Here is a 20005-nt window from a genome sequence, read left to right as displayed (position 1 = left end):
GGTTTTACGTTTATCATTACATTTATCACATTTTCACAGTATATTTACCAGTTTTTCAGTTGTTTGGAGGGCTGTGCTCTGTTTTTTGATGTTTTTCTTCTCTGTTTCTTTTGTTGATGGCTCTGTTGGTAAAAGTAAATTTATTTATTGTATATGTTTTGTTTTGTTTACCATTATTGGATTCCTTTTTATTTTGACGTTTTCTTTCTAAGTTTTGTTTTATAAGTTGTCTCTGTTATTTCAGTTTGTATACTTATTTTGTTTTTAGAGTTGATAGGTTTGTAAATGTTGGCCTTTTTTTCTTTAATTGTGGTATATTTGCAATACATGGTAAAAATGAAAGAACATGCTTAGTTTATTGTTTAATTTATTATTTGTAGCTTTTAGTGCTAAGCCTAGTAGTTAATGTCAGGTACTTACTTTTGTTTTGTTTATCCTTTGTTTGATGGTGAAAATTTGGCAGAGTTTCCCCTTCTTCACGTTTTGTAGCACCAAGTGGTATCTAAGTGTGTGTTTTCTTTCTTTAAATAGTGTTGGTTGATTTGATTGGTCTATTTAATTGTATGGTGGTTTTTATTGGTTTTTTGAGATATTTTGAATTGTTTTGGTAGTTATGTGATTTGTTTTGTAGACGCTAGGTAATGGTTTTATATTGTGGAGCATTTATTTTTCATTCTTTTTATTTAATATTGTTTTGTAATGTGAGCGGTATAATGTTTTATATGATTATATTATGTGAACTTATTGTATTATAAAAATGTTTTATATGTTATAAATGTTGCTGCTTATTTATTGCTTGATTGTAGTATGTTATATTTTATATAAGTATGCTGATTTATGTTACGATTTACTGTGTTTTTTGTCCTGATATATTCTTATTTTTATTATGTATAGTGAAGTCGATAATTTGTTTTAGCGATATTTTAGTGGTCTATATTTTTGTTTTTGATATTTTTGATTATGTCTTTATATGTGTTTAAAGTCGATATATTTTATTTGCGATATTTTTTAGGGTTGATAATGTTGTTTTCGATGATTTTTTGGTGCGATATTGTTGAGTCGATATTTGTGTAGTTTTTTGTTTAAGTATTGGGAGTCGATATTTTTGTACTCGATATAATTACATCGATATTTTTTGTAATCGATATTCGGTCCGTCGATATTGCTTCAGTGATCCAGATAATACCTCAGTGAGTACAGGACCAAAGGTCATTTCACTACACCATAGATGTTCATCAATGATTTCCTCCCCAACCACACAAACATGAACATCACTCTCCACAAAGTCTTCATCACTGACATCATCATCTGTCTCATCAACAAGTCTTCAAAGAGTGTCAGCTATGTGATTTTCAACAACAGGAATATAGCTTATTCCAAAGTTATACTCCTGTAATAACTCCCATTTGATAATCCTACTAGAAACAAGGTCTATTCCTTTCTTTGTGAAAATTTCCCAAAGCCGCTTATGGTCAGGTTTGATTTAAAAAATTGGTGCCCCACAGAAATATTTTAAGCTTCTTGATAGCCCATAACACAGCCAAAGCTTCCCGTTCTATACCAGAATAGCGTGGTTCTGCATCCTTAAGACCTCTGGAAATGAATATGATGGTTTTCAAACCACCTTCACCTTCCTGTTGTAAAACAGCCCCTAACATTTTGAGGCTGGCCTGAGTGGTAATGATGGAAGTCTTTTAGGGATCAAAACTATTGAGTTTGGGAGCATCACTAAGTTTCCTTTTAAGAGTATCAAACTCATGTTCACAAGCTTCACTCCAATTGAAATCAACGCCCTTCATTAAAAGTGTCCTCATATTACCACTGAGTTGTTCAAAATTGCTAACAAATTTAATATATTATTCCACCATGCCGAAAAACCTCAAGAGCTCCTCTACTATCACCCAAATTGGAATTAGGCTTAATGCCATTACCGGAAATAGTGTGGCCTAAGTACTGAATAGTAGAAGTACCAAACCGACATTTCTCAGATTTAATGGTGATATTACTTTGTTCAAGTCTACCCAAGACAATATTAAGGAGCTCCTCTTGTTCCCTATGATCTTTTCCAAAAACCAAAATATCATCTTGGCAACTACAAACAATCCTACAGTCCTTAAGACTTTTTTCCATTGCATGTTGAAAGATAGATGCTGCCGACACAAGCCCAAAAGGCATCCTAACATAACGAAAAGTGTCAAAAGGTGTCAAAAAGGCAGTATAGTCCCTTGAAGTTTCAGCTAACTCAATTTGATGGTAAGCCGAGGCCAAGTCAATGGTGCTGAAGACCTTGGTCCCATCCAATAAAACTAATAACTCCACAATGTTGGGAAGTGGATATCAATCAGCTATAACACACCTGTTCAATTGCCTCAAATCCACACACAAACAATTGTGTGTGGATTGACCATTGACCTTACGAGCTGCAACAACTGGAGCCAACCAATCAGTTCCTTTGACTTCCTCAATAATGCCACCTTGCTTAAGTTTATCCAATTCCTTCCTCATTTCTTCCCTCACTGCAAACGGTACATTCCTTACCTTGCTGATAGAGGGTTGTGAATCAGGACGCAAACGTATTTCAAGTTTCATATCTTTGAGACAGTCAAGTTCATCTCTGAACACCTTAGGAAACTTCTGCTTGATGCGTGATTCAACACTACCATCACTGATTTCATGAAGGGTGTTGTCAACTTCCTTTAATTTAATGGGACAAGCACTACCCGGGTCTTGCATTACACCCAAGTCCCCTTGATGAAACCAGCTGATTATGCTGTCACGTTTTTTTGACACATAAACCTTCCCTGAGGCATACCGATGCTTGTATTCAATTAGACCTATAAAATAGCCTAATAAAGGAATAAGCTCACCACCATATGCAAGCAGATGAATATCTGGTTTAAAAAGAGAAGTCTTGTGTGCAAGCTTGCTCTGGTAAAACACATTTGAAATATTGGTGATTTTAGCACCAAAGTCAAAAAGAACTTTGGTGGTTTCACCGTCTACCTGCATTGTATTAATGGGAAAAGATTTATTTATATCCACATCCACCTGAACAACAATTTGTCCACATACAAAATCCTCTTCAGGAAACTCTGCCTCTACACATTTGACTTTTGAAGTTGCAATCTTAGTTTTGCAAACAATAGATAAATGACCTTTATTTTTGCATTTAGAACAAATGACATGCAAAGCTGGACATTTTTTATCATGTACCAAATGGCCAACTTTGTCACACCTAAAACATTTAGGAACAAAAGGCTTACTTTTACTTTTAGACACAACTTCTGTTTTGACTACATGTTTCCCCAGGTTTAACAGCTTGATCACCTCCTTTAACAACTTGAACAGCTGCTTGTTTATCTCTTTTGATAATGTCAATACATTTCAAAGAATGTTCAACCCTCTTAGCTACTTGAACAAACTCGTCTAAAGATGGTTCATCTCTCAACCAAAGTTCTTCACGTATTCTTTCTATGTTCCATCCTAACATGAACTGGTCACTAATCCTTTCTTCTGAATATTCCGCAAACTTACAGCTCAAAGCAAGTTTCCTAAGTTGAGTGATGTAACTTTAAACAGTCTCTCCTTCATTTTTCCACTTTTATCCCAAAATTATATTTTTCTAATATGTTGTTAACTTTGGGTAAATAATGTTTATAGAGCTTTTTCATGCAAATTTCGAATTCATTTAAATCTCGACCTTCTGAATCACTAATGTTCAGGAAGGTGATCAAATACAGCTTGACCTTCAGATTCTAAGCAAAGAAGAAGAAGATAAGATCTACGCTTTGCACGCAAACTTACACCAAACACTAAAGCGTACCGCTCAAAATCTTTTTTCCATTTCTGCCATTTGATGGGTGGATACCCAGCAGACATAAGAAAGAAAGGAGAAACAGTAACATTCTGCATTCTTTAGCGTTTAAACAACAGAGAGAGAGACAATACAGAAGTGTAACTGTTCTGTGCGTTTAGGACAACGGTGACAGGGGGAGAAACACTTGAAACTATTATACCAGTATAATATACTATATAATATGCGCTGATACACACCGTAAAAGTGTGTGCATGTCACAGGAAACAAATGCTGGAACACTCCAAACAATTGTGTGCGTGTCACAGAATTGGCACGCTGAGAAGTGGCACGCTAAACAATGAGAACCTGCACTTTGGTTAATTGTGAAATTAAACAAACAAAATAATTCACAAAAGTGTACATTAGTTGATTTAGAACAAGTGCATGTGTCACAGAAACAACGCAACTGATGTAATAACTATGCACTATCAAGTGCGTGTGTTTAGTACACCAGCCAAATTAGGAACAAGTGTGCGTGTCACTTATGCGGTACGCAACTCTCCAGAATGCTGACTCTGACATATGTGTGCGTGCCACAGTATTGACCCACCGGTCATAGAAAGTTAAGGATAATGAAGTGTGCGTGTCACAGAAGTGGCACACTGACTTTTGTGTATGTGTGCGTGTCACAGAATTAACAGTCCCATCAAAGTAACTCCAGGATCATCAAGTGTGCTTATCACTGAAGTGGCACACAATGTGAAAAGCATGCCAACGTGACACTCCAGAGAAGAATGAAGGTTGCGTTCTAGACACTCAGAGGCTTCCTCACCGCGCGATGAACAAGGGAAGTAAGAGGATTCTTGTGCTCACGAGTGCGAATGTGAGGTAAGCTTAAAAAATATACCTCTAAAATCGTATGTTGAAGTGGGAAACACAGCGTAAAATTCAACTGAATAAGTACATTGAAACAAGCGCAGGAAACGTGTAAAATTCACCAGCCCAAAAGTAAGCCAATTACCGACATACCACAGCAGTGTAATCATTAAAAGGCACAAATACACATCTCCCTTTCATACTGAACCATCAATCACAAGGTAGAAAGTAGCACAGTGTGCTGCAGTTTACATAAATGGCTTAAATCACGCACAAAGAACCTTAAAAGGACGAGCCTGCATCGACCCTTTCTCATACAAAATCACGAAGAAAGCACGGCGATAGCTCCCAGTCTTGGGTTAAATTTGAGTCAGAGTTTCTTTTTAAAAGATGAAATCCAGCATACGTGCCTCAAAGGAATTAGTTAAAAGTACCTGAGGTAGGACTTCCAGTTCACTACCTGGGTTACACAACCTCCAGATGCAGTAGAGTTGAGTCTTGTTGGGTTCCTCTGCCAGATGCGGACAAAGCCAGTGTGAGATCCTTGAGTTGGACGAAAGGATCACGCAATGCAGGTATTCTTAAAGTTGTAATCCAAGTTGCATTCTTAAGCAAGAAGAAACCCATCCAAGTGCTCAGCCAGACAGGGATCACAGTTACAAGCAATTCAATCAGTACATTTCAATGCTAGGGAAACCAACAGCTGAGTGGAATCCGAGGTAACTATGGTATTAGAACAATGAGTGAGAAGGAGGCAGGATGCCACACATGGCCACACTTTTGGATGGTTACACAGGCTCTACAGAAGGTAAGAAGGTTTTCCCCATCATTGATTCTGAGAGTGAAGGCACTGTGGGAATGTTTGCAGTTCAACAAATAGGAACTGCTGTAAAATGATCAGGGTTGACCCTGGGGAATCTTACCACATTGTTTAGGATTCACTTTCTGGTGCCAGGCGTAAATGCCCCCCTAAACCCACTTCAGAACATTTTCTGGGCCTGCTGAATAGCAGAAAAAGACTGGGTGTATTCATTTTGCACCCATAGAAGGAAATGGACTTGAAGGATCAGTTATCTAAGCACTTGTGTAACTAAAGGGCCACAACAAGCTGCAAGAGGCCATTTCCCTGAATTGTAAAACTGACCAGTACCAACGGGACCTAACCTGGCCCCTGATGATGCCCCTGTTGGAGTCTTGACCCCCTAATGATCCTTGGCTTTGTATAAATAGACTTCTCCTACCTAGCCTGAAAACCTGCAACTTGAAAAACTTTTTAGACTTTTAGGCCTCCAGGGAGGGGACCTGGACAAGCCACCCCAGCCTATCTGCCCAAGGCATGACTAGTTGGTCTAAAAACACAAGTTTCTCTTGTTTGCAGCTTCTCCAAAGCAGCAAATCCAATTCAAACGACCCTCGGCGAGACGGCATACAGCTATGGGAACTCACCACCATATATAGCTGCAGCCTTACCCCACCGCAGAATTCTGAACTCCAAAACAGTCCCAAAGTAAACCTTGACCAGAGGAAGAAGACAAAAGTATTCAGCCAGCCAGAGGACTACTCGAAGTGTGAAACTTGCATTTCTCCTATTCTTAGGCTTTCCAACGAAAAACAATAACTTCAGCAGGACTTCATCCAATGCCTACCCTACTTTGGGAGGACTTCCTGTGGTGCAGCTTGCTGCATTGCATTGCTGAAGAATTTGAGTTTCCAAGGTAAAACCTACAAATGGGTTGAATCTGGTTGGTGTATTTGATCTGCACTCCATTGTGGTCCGCTGTTATTTCACCTAGACCCAAATCTACAACATTTGATTTGTGGTTTTTTGTGCTATTTCCCCATGTTTACATATCTTCACTTCCTCTTAATGGATCTTTGTTATTTTGGTGTCATTTTTTAAATACATGTTTACTCTATATTTCTAATGCGGTTAAGGATTTTATTGTATGATGTTTTGACTTTATAACATGGGTGAGTCTAATAACTCACACACAGTAGATGCACAGTAACTGGACTGCGTGTTTTTACCACCAGTGTCTGCTTTTTAAAAATAAGGCTGCTGTGAAGCAGCAAGGGTAAGGGGCACTTGCAGGTTACACATGAACACCTGTACACAAGTGTGAGAGCTGCATGAGTGAGACTCCTGTCATGTGTAACCCAGTGACTGCGCTCCAGTAGACTAGAGCAAAGTGAACTCTGCAGCATTGGATACTGACCTGAGTTAGGCCTCATAATATATTGTATACATAGGGAAAGTCAGTGTGGTTTAGTGTTCTGTCGGCAGTGACACTCCATTATAGACATAGAGAGAAGATTGGCTTAGAGTGCAGTTTCGTTTCTCATTGGCCTATAGAGTCCAGTGATGTATAACATGGGAGGAAATATGTATGCCAAACCCAACTCTGAGAGCTCCAAGAGCATATCTGTACAGCTTATGGGTCATCCAGGATTGTCATATTTGTCTTGCTCAGCTCAGGATCAGAGCCCAGGCCATTTGTCTCCATGCTGTGCCAAGTTAATTACATGTTCTCCAGCAGCAGAATCAAATACCTGCCCACTCAAAGGAAGCAATTGACAGTGCTTCACTCATCTCCTGAGGAGGAAAGGGGTGGGGATGAAGGATCTTCATTCATCAATTAGCTGTCACACTGTACCAGGTCTCATCCAACCTAAACATGGAACGAAGGAGGGAGCATTGTCCTCTAGCGCTAACACAGGAGGGGGGCTACCCTCTGAAGATCTGGTGGGAAAGGATCTGGCTGTGATATCAGCAAGGTGCACAGCTGAGGCCCCCAGAGGAGATGTGACTAGTGACTTATGTGTGATGCCATTTGGATTGTCCCCACATGCTATGCAAGAGGGTTGGTAAAGGGGCTGAGAGGTGATGTGGCACCCCTGGATAGGTCATAGGTGCATACCTTCTAGAACCTTCTGCCCTCACTTGCACACGGGGGGAGATCACTCTCTTGATTGTGTTGTTCTGCTGGAAACTAGGACAAAAGGTGACAGCCATGGACAACTCATCGGAAGATGCCTCTGATATCAATTTCGACAAAAGGACTCTTGACTAGCTGGTCCCCTTGCACCCCGTATACCCGATAGGAGTGCTGGTGAAGAGTTCTGCTTCTGGTGCAGGGATATAGTGGAACCAGCTCCCTGCAAAGTTTGCCACCATAGAGACCTGAAGGCCTAAGAAAATTCCTCCAGGTGGCTAGGGCTCACTACCAAGAACACAATAAGCAAACAATGGAGCAAAAAAGCCAACAAAGCCTGAGATAGAACAATTTGACCTTTGACCCTCCTGCACAGTTATGGATCAAGTGGAGCTCTGGCTGTCCTACTGTGCAAGAGCAGAGGGTCTCTGCAAGGAGTAACTGCATTTTTTACCCGGGTCGTGTATGAGGCCCCCTCCCTGGTGCTTAGAGATCCCATCCCTGAGCCAGGTTTCCTGCATGGGGCAGAGGACACCAACTCCATGCCCCTGCCAACATTCCAGGTAGGGGGAATGCCATCAGGGGGAGCACGGTGTGCCACCTCCCCCCACAGTGATGGGCCTGCCTCCCTTTCCATGCCTGTGTCTTGGGGGAAAGGGCAGCCACCATGAAGCCAAGTTCCCTGCCTGCAGGAGCAGCCAGGGGAGAGAATAGTTGCCAGCTCCTGTGGACAAGAGGCTACTGCACTAGCTGGCGGGCAGCCAAATGTGGCCCTCAGGAGCTGCTCCCAAGATTGGGAGAACATGGGGTTCCTGGGTGGGATGGGCACCCCCAAGATGAAACAAAAGGCAAGCCATGTGGCATGAGGCTGCATGGCACCTGAAACAAAAGTGGTTGGAGCCACTAAACCCTTATGCACGCTTCTGGGAGCACCCCATAACGCCCTGTGGGGCTGGTTGATGACAAGGATTCTTCTACTGTTGGGGGTGGCCCCAGGACGGCAGGGACCCAACCAGAGACCGAAAAAAGGCCCTGTGAAGCTGCAGGAGTGCAGCATCACCCTCTACCCAAGGAATCCAACACCCTTTTAAAAAAGAGAGCCGAAATCAGAGGAGTCAACTAAAGGAAGAGCACGCTATGCTCCATTTGTTGGTTGCAAGCATTCCCCAAGCTGGAGCTCTGTACCTGGGAGTGCAGCACCTTCTAGGGGCTCAAGTTATGGCTGAAAGTTCTGTGGCCTAAAGATGGGTAAGGATGATACAGCAACATGGTGAATGCTGGGAAATGCTTAATTCAAAGATGATTGCTGTAAAGATTTGAACAGTGCTTTATTGAAAAGTGTTCTTCGTGATGATTTGGCAATTCTGTCTTTACAAGGATTATTCACCTTGGGTTAAGCAAGGCTTTATTCAAAGATGCAATGACAATACTTTATTTAAAGAGTTGGTAATGCTGACAGTAATTCATATTCCTTAGAGGCTGCAATGTTTTATTATCAATAATGTGGGCACATTATTGCAAATCTTGATTATTCATATTAACTGGAGAGGGATTCTAGTTACTGAAGTCAGTCATGGAATGATGTATCACCATAACATGTAATTTTGCAAAAGGTATTTCCACCAGTGTCATGTATATTTGTAGATTACTGCATGGTATTGACTAGTGTGTGTGTGTGTGTAATAAATGTACTTTTACATTTCTAAAGAAAAAGGACAGACTGGACAATTATTTATTGAGCGGTATTATTCTTTGTCAGTGAATGGTGATTAGTCGACCCCACCTCCTCCCTTGAGAAGGCCATGGACTGCTCTGCTTCGCTACCCTGACAGAGTCAAGCACTACAATAGGGTGTTTGGTTCCCAGTAGAAGGTGAATGCAAAACCATTATTTGTGCAGGCCACACAACAAATGGCCAGTTTCCTCAAAATTACTATATTTGTACTGCATACATATTGTTAACATTGCCCCAAGTTAAGCCTGTCTGCTCTGTGCCATAGCTACCATGGGGTTGTGCTCAGCTTAATTTAGAGCTCTTTTAAAATGCATCAGGTTTCTCTATACCATAGCGTACATTTCTTAAAGTATCTTCATGTGCTGTATATCTGTGCACATTACTGCTGTGATGACCTGATTTGCGTAATGTTTTTGACAACAGTTTTTGAGGTTCTTTAACACCCTCAGAGCATTTTAAACCTGTGAAGTGCTAGTGAAATATTGACCCCTTCAGAAGACATGTTAATTGCTGTCATTTTCTTACCCCTAGGCAGAATCAGGTGTAGAAATATTTTACAGAGCAAAATATCATGAGTGCTGCACATACCAATTAACATTGATTAACACCGTGGAGCAGACATCACAGAAAAGTCTTTGTTTTACCATTATGTTACTATAACATGGTGGGGCTGTACATGGGGTCAGTATACGAGGGTGATAGTACTTGCTACATGTGTAAACATATTTTGTCTGATAATATACATAGTTTGTGATCACTTATTCAAGATAATATCTGTGTTCTCTTAGATCTAAATATTACTCTATGCTCCTTCAGGATTATTTCTTAAGGTGATATCTGTTCTTAGCTATCTTCAATTCTGCATATTGCTCCTTCTTAATAATTAGGACGTTAGGTTTGGGTGGATGGTTCCACAATTGGACATAAAGTTTTTGCCTCAAATGAGTCAATAAACACCACAACACCTCCTAAATCAAACTTGTACCTTGTGCCCTACCATACCACATCTAAATAGCTGTTCGAACAATGTGTGCTTATATGACATTTCCATATTTTGATCCTTTCTTAGAAAGGTCAAACCTCACCTTACAGTGAGTTAAAAAGGGTTGCATTTACCTTATTAACAACTACCCTTATTTATAGGTAATTTATATCTCAGTTACATTGCCCTGGAAATACATCATGTCAAAATGTTTATTTCTTTATTTTTAAATGCATAGAAAGTGAAAATGCATTTATTCTGGTGGTAGCCGGATTTTGTTCATTTTTCTTATTATTTTCTTATTCATTATATAGTGTGCAATATTCCAATCCTTAATTTGTTGTGGTCTGTGTGCAACAAAAATAGTATATGGTATACAGTACTCTCTGCCATAAATGTTAACAAGTCAGGAGTTCTGTGACCATATAGATGAATGAGATCGAAGGTCGAATTCCTCCTAAATGAACGAACAAACACAATGTGTATGTGTTAGACTTGGCCCTCTTTGCAGGGTCAGCCCCAAACTTTTTACCTTCACCCTCCACCTTGCTGCAAGTAATTTTTTACTTTTAGGGCTCAGTGAACGTTACCACTGCTGACCAGTGATAAAGTGCTTGTTCTCTCTCCCTTAAACATGGTGAAATTGGCTTACACTCTACTGGCACATTTAATTTATTTGTAAGTCGATGACAAAATGGTACTACATGTACCAAGGACATGTAAAGTAATTGCAACTACTGGGCCTGGAGCTCTCATTGTACCATCCACTTAAGTAGTATTTTAAACATGTCTCAGGCCTGAATTGAAGCCTGAGTGTGCAGTTTTAAACTGCCTTTCCAACCTGCAAACATAGACCTTTTACCAGGCCTAGCCCTTCCTTTTTAATACATATAAATCACCTGTAGGGTAGGCCCTACACAGTCCATAAGGCAGGGTGCATTGTATTTAAAAAGTTGGACATGTACTTTTAAGGTTACATGTCCTGGTAGTGAAAAACTCTTACATTTGTTTTTCAGTACTGCAAGGCCTACCTCTCCCTTAGGATAACAGTGATAGCTTTTGAATGGGAGCAGGTAGGTAAGTCATGTTTGGAGTCTGAGGACTTGAAATTTAAAACACTCCTTTTACAGTAAAGCTGGGGTTTAAGTCACAATTCTGAAACTGCCACTTTTAGACAGTTAACATTTTATAATCCTAATCATTTGGTGCCTGCAGCTTATTCCTGGGTCACATGACTAGGTGTAGTTCACATTTGGCCTGTGCACATTCCTCCCAAACGGAATCACAAGAGGGTACAGTTGTTGGCAGGATGGGTCATCTCTGACACGATGGGGGGATGTCATCGACTAAACTAACAATTCAAAGGCACTGACTCTGCTCACACACAAGGGACTTTACATTAGTGTTTTGTGTTCCCAGACAGACTGGGTCATGGGTCAGGGAGGCAGGAAATTCCAGACACCACTGTAGGTGGAAACTCTAGAAGCTTCAAAGTAGGCACCAGGTATAAATAGTGGATCTTCAGACACAATTCTTCAATAAACAATCAGACCCGTGAATACTACAGAAGAATGCCCTGCTGCCCTGCTGCAAGAAAATGCTGTGCTTCCTGAGGAGGAAGACTGGTCCTGAACCCTTCATCCCAGGCTGAAGTGACTCCAAGGGTCAGCTGACTTGCCTTCTGTTCTGAGCTACAGGGACATAACACGCTCCAGAGCCCGCTCTGCAACTTCCCAGCTGAAGTGCTACGACTGAACTTGCCTGGACCTGCAACTGGACCTGCCTGAGCCCTGCTGGAATCTGCTGGAGTGAGTTTTTGAACCCCAAGAGGTGCCTCCCAGGTCCTGGACCCTTGATGTTTCATCAATTGAGTTCTTCCTCTAAGAAAAGAAGAAATCCTTAAGCTATGAGCTCTTCAGGGGCCCATTCTCGCCAAGATCTTACCACCGGTGCTGACCGCCAATGTGGCGCTCCGGTGATTCTGACCCTTTGTGCTACGGCAACGGCCAGAGAAGACCATCAACGCAAGATCTGCACTCTGCACTGAAGCATCAAAAATCTCCAGAAATGACTGTCTGCAACAACTGACAGGATCATTGCGCTCCAGCAATGACAGTCTGCAATGCCTGGATTGTTCTTTACGGTACAACAATGACCATCCATTACTCTCTCTGTTCTCATTGCGGCCTCCTCAATCCCAATTGGAACGTTTTGAACTGGACTTTAGAAGGCAACTTTTTCAGTGGGACTAACCTGGTCCTTGTATCCAGCCTGTGCTCCTTCGTGGTCGGCCTGAACTTTCCCCCATCCTCGCACGAACAGATACCTGCAAGTGGCACTTTGTGCTGTAAGGCATTATACTAACCTTAAAGCTTTGAAATTGCATATCTCTGGTTCTACTGAATGGGTTTTGTTTTCGTTTTGGCATCAAATCACTTATGACATGTTACTACATTTACCTAAAATGGTGTGGGATTTGTTTCGCTGAGTTTTTACTTAATTGCTACTAGTGTGCTGCATATATACTTTACACCTTGCCTCTGGGTTAAGGCTGACTGCTAATGTGACAATCTAGCAGAGCGTTAAGCAAAGGTTAATTTAGTGGCTTTTTGTGATTCGCACTGAAAATGCTGTGGCTGTTACTGAGGTAGGGTTTCATTCCCCCTCGCCCCCCATTCAACAACCCAACAACAACCCAATTTTTCAAGTACGTATGGTAAAGGATATTTTATTCACTATAGTACATGGGCACATCATCACACTTCCGAGAAGCTACGTAAATGCTTTGGATCTTGCTTTTCCAAGTTTATTGCAGAAAAGAAGAACAAAATCTAAATATGAAGTGAGAAATTGGACATCTAGAAACAATGAATATTTTTTTCAAAACACACAAAAAATGTTTTATGTATGCCATGTAAAAAATACTAAGGAGTTGATTATGATGGCAGGCCGGTGGTGGCGATCAGCCCACTATTGCAACCCAATTTAACCCCCACCATATTATAATGGTGGGCATATTGCGGCAGATCCAAAGTGCGTCCACCGCTTTGCCGCCGGTTATCAATCGTTCCGATTACCGACCGGGCGAAATTAGGCCTCAATATGGTGGCAGTGCCTAGCAGGCACCATCATCCATATTAGGATGGATTGGAATTAAGGCTTTTCCATGGCACCAATGCTGCCATGGAAAGGCTGGCGAAGATTCACTTTGTGGGCCCTTTGCGGTGGAGGTTGAAGGGTGTTTGGGGGGCTGCACTTGGGGGGTACCTATGGTACCCCCCTACATTGCCATGAACAAGGTGGCAGTCACCACGCAGTGCCTGCCACATTGTGCATGACATTTCACCATTGCGGTGGCCGGTCCCAGAACTGCGAGGGTGGTGGGTGGACTAAAGTCCGCCCGCCATGCTAATGACCTCCATGGCGTCAGATTTTGTCAAAACATGGAGTTATTCAATCTTTTCTACAATGACCTATAGCTTGTGTATTCACAAACATTTTTCTATTGGCCACAAAGTTTTGTTTGCGATTTGACTGAGAGCAGCACTAATTCTAGTACGGTGATGGTCATAAAGGGGGGATTTGGAGGGGGGCATTGTGGCAGTATGGTGGGTTTAGGGGAAGTGAAGCATATACATCTATTGGCTGAATTGCACAGTCTGAACCAGAAAACCTGAGATGACTCCAGGCTTCTCCACTTATCCCATACAAGAGAACCTCAAAGTGCATGACTTCAGGATCTGCACTGTACAAAACCTTTTCCTGTGTTTGATTTAACTCCTTCGACGCTCATGACGAGCTCAGCTCGTCATGGTGTACACCTCCATACACTCATGACGAGCTGAGCTCGTCATGAACAATGGGAATCCAGCAAAATCAGCACAGGAGGAAAATAACACTAGCATCGATGGTGTTAATAAACCATAATAGGCACCCAGGCCACCCATAGAGTGCACATAACAACTGGCTTCCATCTTAGTTCACTATTGACATTGTTTTCAGGGTGAGGGAAAAAATGAATGTTTCTGAATTTATATGTGAAAACTATCACTCAAAAAAAAATACTTCTCGCACTGACATAATCTTATGTACTAAGGTGAAACCTTTTTGCCTCAATGTAATACACTTTTTGTTTTTTGAAGAGACCTTATCATATTTTTACCATTGTTGCTGCAATGTCTTTAAAAATGAAGGTCTTCCTAAAGTTAAGTAGTGCCAGACAACCTAGTCATTAACCTTCATTAACCTCAATTAATGTTACAATAAATGTTGCCAGTTTGTTTGACAACTTTTTAATCATGAATGATTCTCCCCGAGCACTCAAAACGAATTAAAGTGAATATTCAAAATTCAAAGTCAATATAGTTTGTAAATTGACACAGTCACAGGTTAGTAATCCAAGTATTGATCATCAACTCAAGTCCTTCCAATCAAGGATGATTTTATTTTCTTTGATGGTTCTTATTCTTCAAAGTTCATAAGTATCCACATACAGTAGTCATCGGAATAAGCAGCCAACACGTGTTTCGTCGTGTTAATTTGTACACATCGACTTCATCAGGGCTGCAACCATAATGTAAATAAACATAAATGTAATTTATAAAGTAACACATAGATCAACAAACTTTACAGTTTGAAGGAACCCGTGAAAAGTAGAGTGGAACCAACAAAACCATAAAGAACACACATCCCGAGTAAGTGTGAATGTCTCAGGTTAAACCGTCACCAGATAAATATAAATAAGTGAAAAGCAACTATTTCATGAAATACACTCTATTCTTTATAATCCGAAATTCATCCTTGAGTTATAAAAGGTTCATGGGCTAATACCCAAACTGACCCCACATGAGTTCCCCAATCACCATTCATTTAATTTCAGAGGTTGTCCCACCTCATGAGTGATATCTTACTCAAATACCCAAAATACACGCAAGTTAGTTGCACATAAAATTATGTGCCACAGAAAGTTTGAAAACTATTTTCTTATACTCAACTCGATATTCCTAGTTACTAAGTCTCACAACTCAAATAAATATAAAATTAGATGTGTCTGTACAGTTACCGTAATCCACATGTACCGGCGAATTTACTTCTCAACTGTTATTTTCTCTTTTACGAAAGTCACAATTTCCAATATGACATATTTCAACCCTAAAATTATACATCCCAAGAGCTCCAATTAGATATATATCTAGCAGTGAATCTATTAAGACGGGTCACGTCCCCAATCAATGTTCAACTTACCCCACTTTCAAAGTAAAGTCAGGACGGGAGTCCTCTTCTCTGTATTCAATGCGGCTAAATCCCCACAGTCACGATCTAAAATAAATGATCGAAAAAACTCAACTCAATATCTGTGTAACAAAATACCTAAATAATAGAGTCTGACAAGGGTAATACCCCTCACATGTACCTATATCCAGTCGCGCGATCGTCTATCCACGATACCGCTCTGTAGTCGGCGTCCTGCATATGCGGCATGTTAATATTCCTAATTACACTATTTTACCTCAGGCGCCATCTTGTAGTGGGGTAAGGTCCAAAATTATCAGAAAAACAATAGTACATGGACGTAACCAATCTTGTCTGTTAATTATAATATTACCGCTCTTATATCAGCAAATTAGACTCACGGCACTCGTAAATATCACTCATATTGTATACCGTCTTCATAAACTCAGTATTCAAAAACAATTGTATGACCCTGCTCTGACCCTCACAGCAGGCTCATAGAATAGCTACATGTAGGCCACAAAGGTCCTGGAAAAAAATAAGTTGCACTGCAACAGAAAGCAAATTACAGATAAGGAAGCAGGTGCCAGACTGGAATTTTAAAACAGTGACACATTAATAAACCAACCCCAAATTAATTCATGTCAGTTGAAGCAGGGCATGTGTGCTTGCTTTTCCCCCCCATAATCTACAGTGATGATGAACCAGAGGGTGGCATTGATGAAACAGAGGGTGGCAGTGGTTAAACAGAGGGTGCTGGGAACCTGTGATGATGAACCAGACGTAGAAACAACATAGTCGCGACCGTTGCGAGCCGACAAGTAAGTTCACAATTGAGAACTGGTACCAAACCCTCGCAAACTGGCAGAAACCCCTGCGAATACAAAAAAAACGCAAATTCGCGAGAATTCGCGGATTTTGCAGATTGCGAGTTCGCAAATACGCAAATTCGCGAACGCCAGATTCGCAAAATTCGCCCATGCTTAGCTTGTACATATGAAAATGTACTAATCAATTGAATTATTTACAGAGACTCAGCGATAGTATACATTTTGAGACTTTTAGATAAATAGTTAAATAACTAATAAATTAATAGTGTAGACACGTAAATAAGACTTAAAACTTATTATTCTGGGGGTTCGTGGGGACTTTGTGGAAACACAATATGGTGCCCGTTTGATCGTGATTGAGGTGACTTTAAGGAAACGTAATATGGCGCCCGTTTTTGAATAGTTGACATTTTCTATTACTAGACCGTGATCGTGGTGAGTTCAAGGGAACATAATATGGCGCCCGTTTTCGAATACTGAGTTTATGAAGACGGTATACAATATGAGTGATATTTACGAGTGCCGTGAGTCTAATTTGCTTATATAAGAGCGATAATATTATAATTAACAGACGAGATTGGTTACGTCCATGTATTATTGTTTTTCTGATAATTTTGGACCTTACCCCACTACAAGATGGCGCCTGAGGTAAAATAGTGTAAATAGGAATATTAACATGCCGCATATGCAGGACGCCGACTACAGAGCGGTATCGTGGATAGACGATCGCGCGACTGGATATAGGTATGTGTGAGGGGTATTACCCTTGTCAGACTCCGTTATTTAGGTATTTTGTTACACAGATATTGAGTTGAGTGTTTTCGATCATTTATTTTAGATCGTGACTGTGGGGATTTAGCCACATTGAATACAGAGAAGAGGACTCCCGTCCTGACTTTACTTTGAAAGTGGGGTAAGTTGAACATTGATTGAGGACGTGACCCGTCTTAATAGATTTACTGCTAGATATATATCTAATTGGAGGCACAGTTCTCTTGGTGCTGGCCAGGTTTCCAACAGGGCAGTCCTTCCTCTTCTTGTAGTTTCAGGCAGCAGATCTGAGTTGCTATTCATCTCTCACATATTTATCCAATGTTCTGGGGCGACAAGTAGGTGGACATTCTGGACCAATGGGGCGCAGAGTGCGACCCAAAAGCATGACAGCTTCCTCATAAATGTGGCGTTTTCTTGTCCCCGAAAGCACTGCACTCTAAAAATCAAGATGGAGATGTTTTCTCCTTGGGGGCAGGAGTTGGCTAAGACAGCCCACTGGCGTGGCTCATTTTCCTTACTTCCAGCCCTCCTGCAAATTCCCTTCCTGTGGATGCCATCTGGCTGGGGGGTAAAATAGAAGATGGGGTAGGCTTGGCTGGCATTCCTTACTGTCCTGCTCTCTTTGAAGCCCAGTTTGATTTACTCAGCCCCCGCCCTAGCCTGTTCTCTGTAACTACAGAGATCCCCCATCAGATAAACTCTGCCTCTATGAAGGACGTTTTTTACCTCATCCAAGTAGTTTTGCTAAGCCTGTTAAGGCTGGTCAATCAGGAGAGGCTGCTAGATGATTGGATTTTGGCTTGCAGAAAAAAGTTCTATGACTTCTCTTCTGTAAAAGCTATGATAAAGTAACTATTAGCAAGTTGTTAGATTTATCATTACCAATTTGTAAGTCCTTGAAATATTATTTTTGTTCACTTCAGTCAATAGATATACTGTATTACAGTATTCCAAGGTTAGCCTATGGAGATAAAAAGGCTACAATAGGAAAAACTGAAATTGGTCTTTTTTCTCTCAGCAGAGCATATAAAACATATTTAAAAATACCCCTGCTAATTTTTACGTGGCACCCTAACCTGTGGGCCCCTGGGGTAGACAACAGAAGAGACTTATATGTAAAAATAAGGTTGTTTAATACTTTGGAAGTACCTTTAAATCCAATGTCGAATTTGCATGTCATTTCAATTTTCAAACGACTGCAGGCAACACAGCAGTGCACACTTAAATGCCTCAAAGCTGCTGGGCCTATAAACCTACATGCCCTTCCATATACAAGGGACTCACAGGTGGGTTGCCAGTGCCAATTGTAATTACACCGTATTATCATATACCTTTTTAATCACAGCACAAGCCCTGGGCCAGGTTAGCAGGGCCCAGATGGCAGTCAGAGTCAGTTAACACCAGTATCAGGCAAAAAAGGGGGAAGATCAAGGCAAGAAGGATGACTTTCTTTCAAATACTGATATTGTAACAAAGTAAACATAAATGTTCAATTGGACATATTTTGAAGATTTTTTAAATTTCCCAACCATATATTTGTCTATGATACAAACATTATTATAAACGATAAATATCTCTTTACAGTTTGAAGGTTTTTATTTAGGTAGTAGCTGTTGCATATCAAAATGATAAAAAATATTGTTACCCCACCATACATTATATAATGTATGCTTTTTATTTTTTATTGTACATAGGCACTGTGGACAGGGCTGGTTCTAGGACTTTTGGTGCCCCGAGCAGAAAGGGAATGTGTGAGGCCCCTCTGATTTGCATACAGTATATAATCACAGGAATTGCCATCAACTGACTACTGTTGAAGTGACTTTGCAAGAAGTAACTTTCTTGGTGTTGATGTTAGTAAAACAATAAAACATAAATATTAACATTAATTAAATAAATACATATATTTTAAATGGCTATTAAGTGGAAATACATTATATTAGTGGAACTATGAAATGGTTTGGGATAGGTCGCTTCACAACTCATATCTTTAATCAAATGTTAACAATTTGTTTTTAGATTAATGCGTTAGGTATGTATGTATGCAGTATTTACATAGCTCAAACGTAACCATAAGCCTGTGAAGTTTCATACAGTGGCAAAGCCATAGACACGGTCAACATGTGATAGGAGGAGTAGATGGTTTGTGAACTGTAACTACATCATTATGTATTTTTTTAAAGCGTGGAGTATTCAGCTGCTTCTTAAATTGTGGATATCATTCTATATCCTTGGTGCGTATATGGGAAAGACCTTATCCTTGTTTTATTTATTTTTAGCACTTCTTCTTCCTTCTGAAGGTGTCATTGCTGTGTGTGAGTGGAGCCAATGGAGATGGTGAACTTGTCATCTAATTAGGCAGGAGTGTCTTGTGTGTGGATGTGGTATTTCTGTAGTGCAAACCTAGCCAAAAGGCAATAGACAGATGCACAGGGTCAATGACAATCATAAAGTCAAGGAGTGATAGAATAGGTAGCTGGTTTGTGGACTGCTAATGAAGTGTGGTCACTTTGTAGATGATGTGGCTGGGTTTGAAGATGGTGTGGGCAGGCAAGGGGAACATGTGGTGTTACTTCACTATGGAATGATGTGGCCATATTTTTTCATGCCCTAATGAGGCGTGCTGCAGAATTTAGATTACCTTTAAGATGGACTACAGTGGATTAAAATGCCAAAATGTTTCCAGACACACAGTGCAAGACAAGGCATGTGAAAGAAAGATATGAAAGCAAATAAAACAGTTGAAAATAGACTGACTTCTATTAAAGGTATCAACCAAGGCACTGCAAACCCCCAGAAAGTATCAGAATATACTCAAATGCAGCTGAAACGGTTTAATGGCACTTG

The sequence above is a fragment of the Lissotriton vulgaris genome, chromosome 3_1 (assembly GCF_964263255.1).
Source record: "Lissotriton vulgaris chromosome 3_1, aLisVul1.2, whole genome shotgun sequence".
Taxonomy (NCBI): Eukaryota; Metazoa; Chordata; class Amphibia; order Caudata; family Salamandridae; genus Lissotriton; species Lissotriton vulgaris.
The sequence above is the reverse complement of the archived record's forward strand: the minus strand, read 5'-3'. Positions refer to the sequence as shown.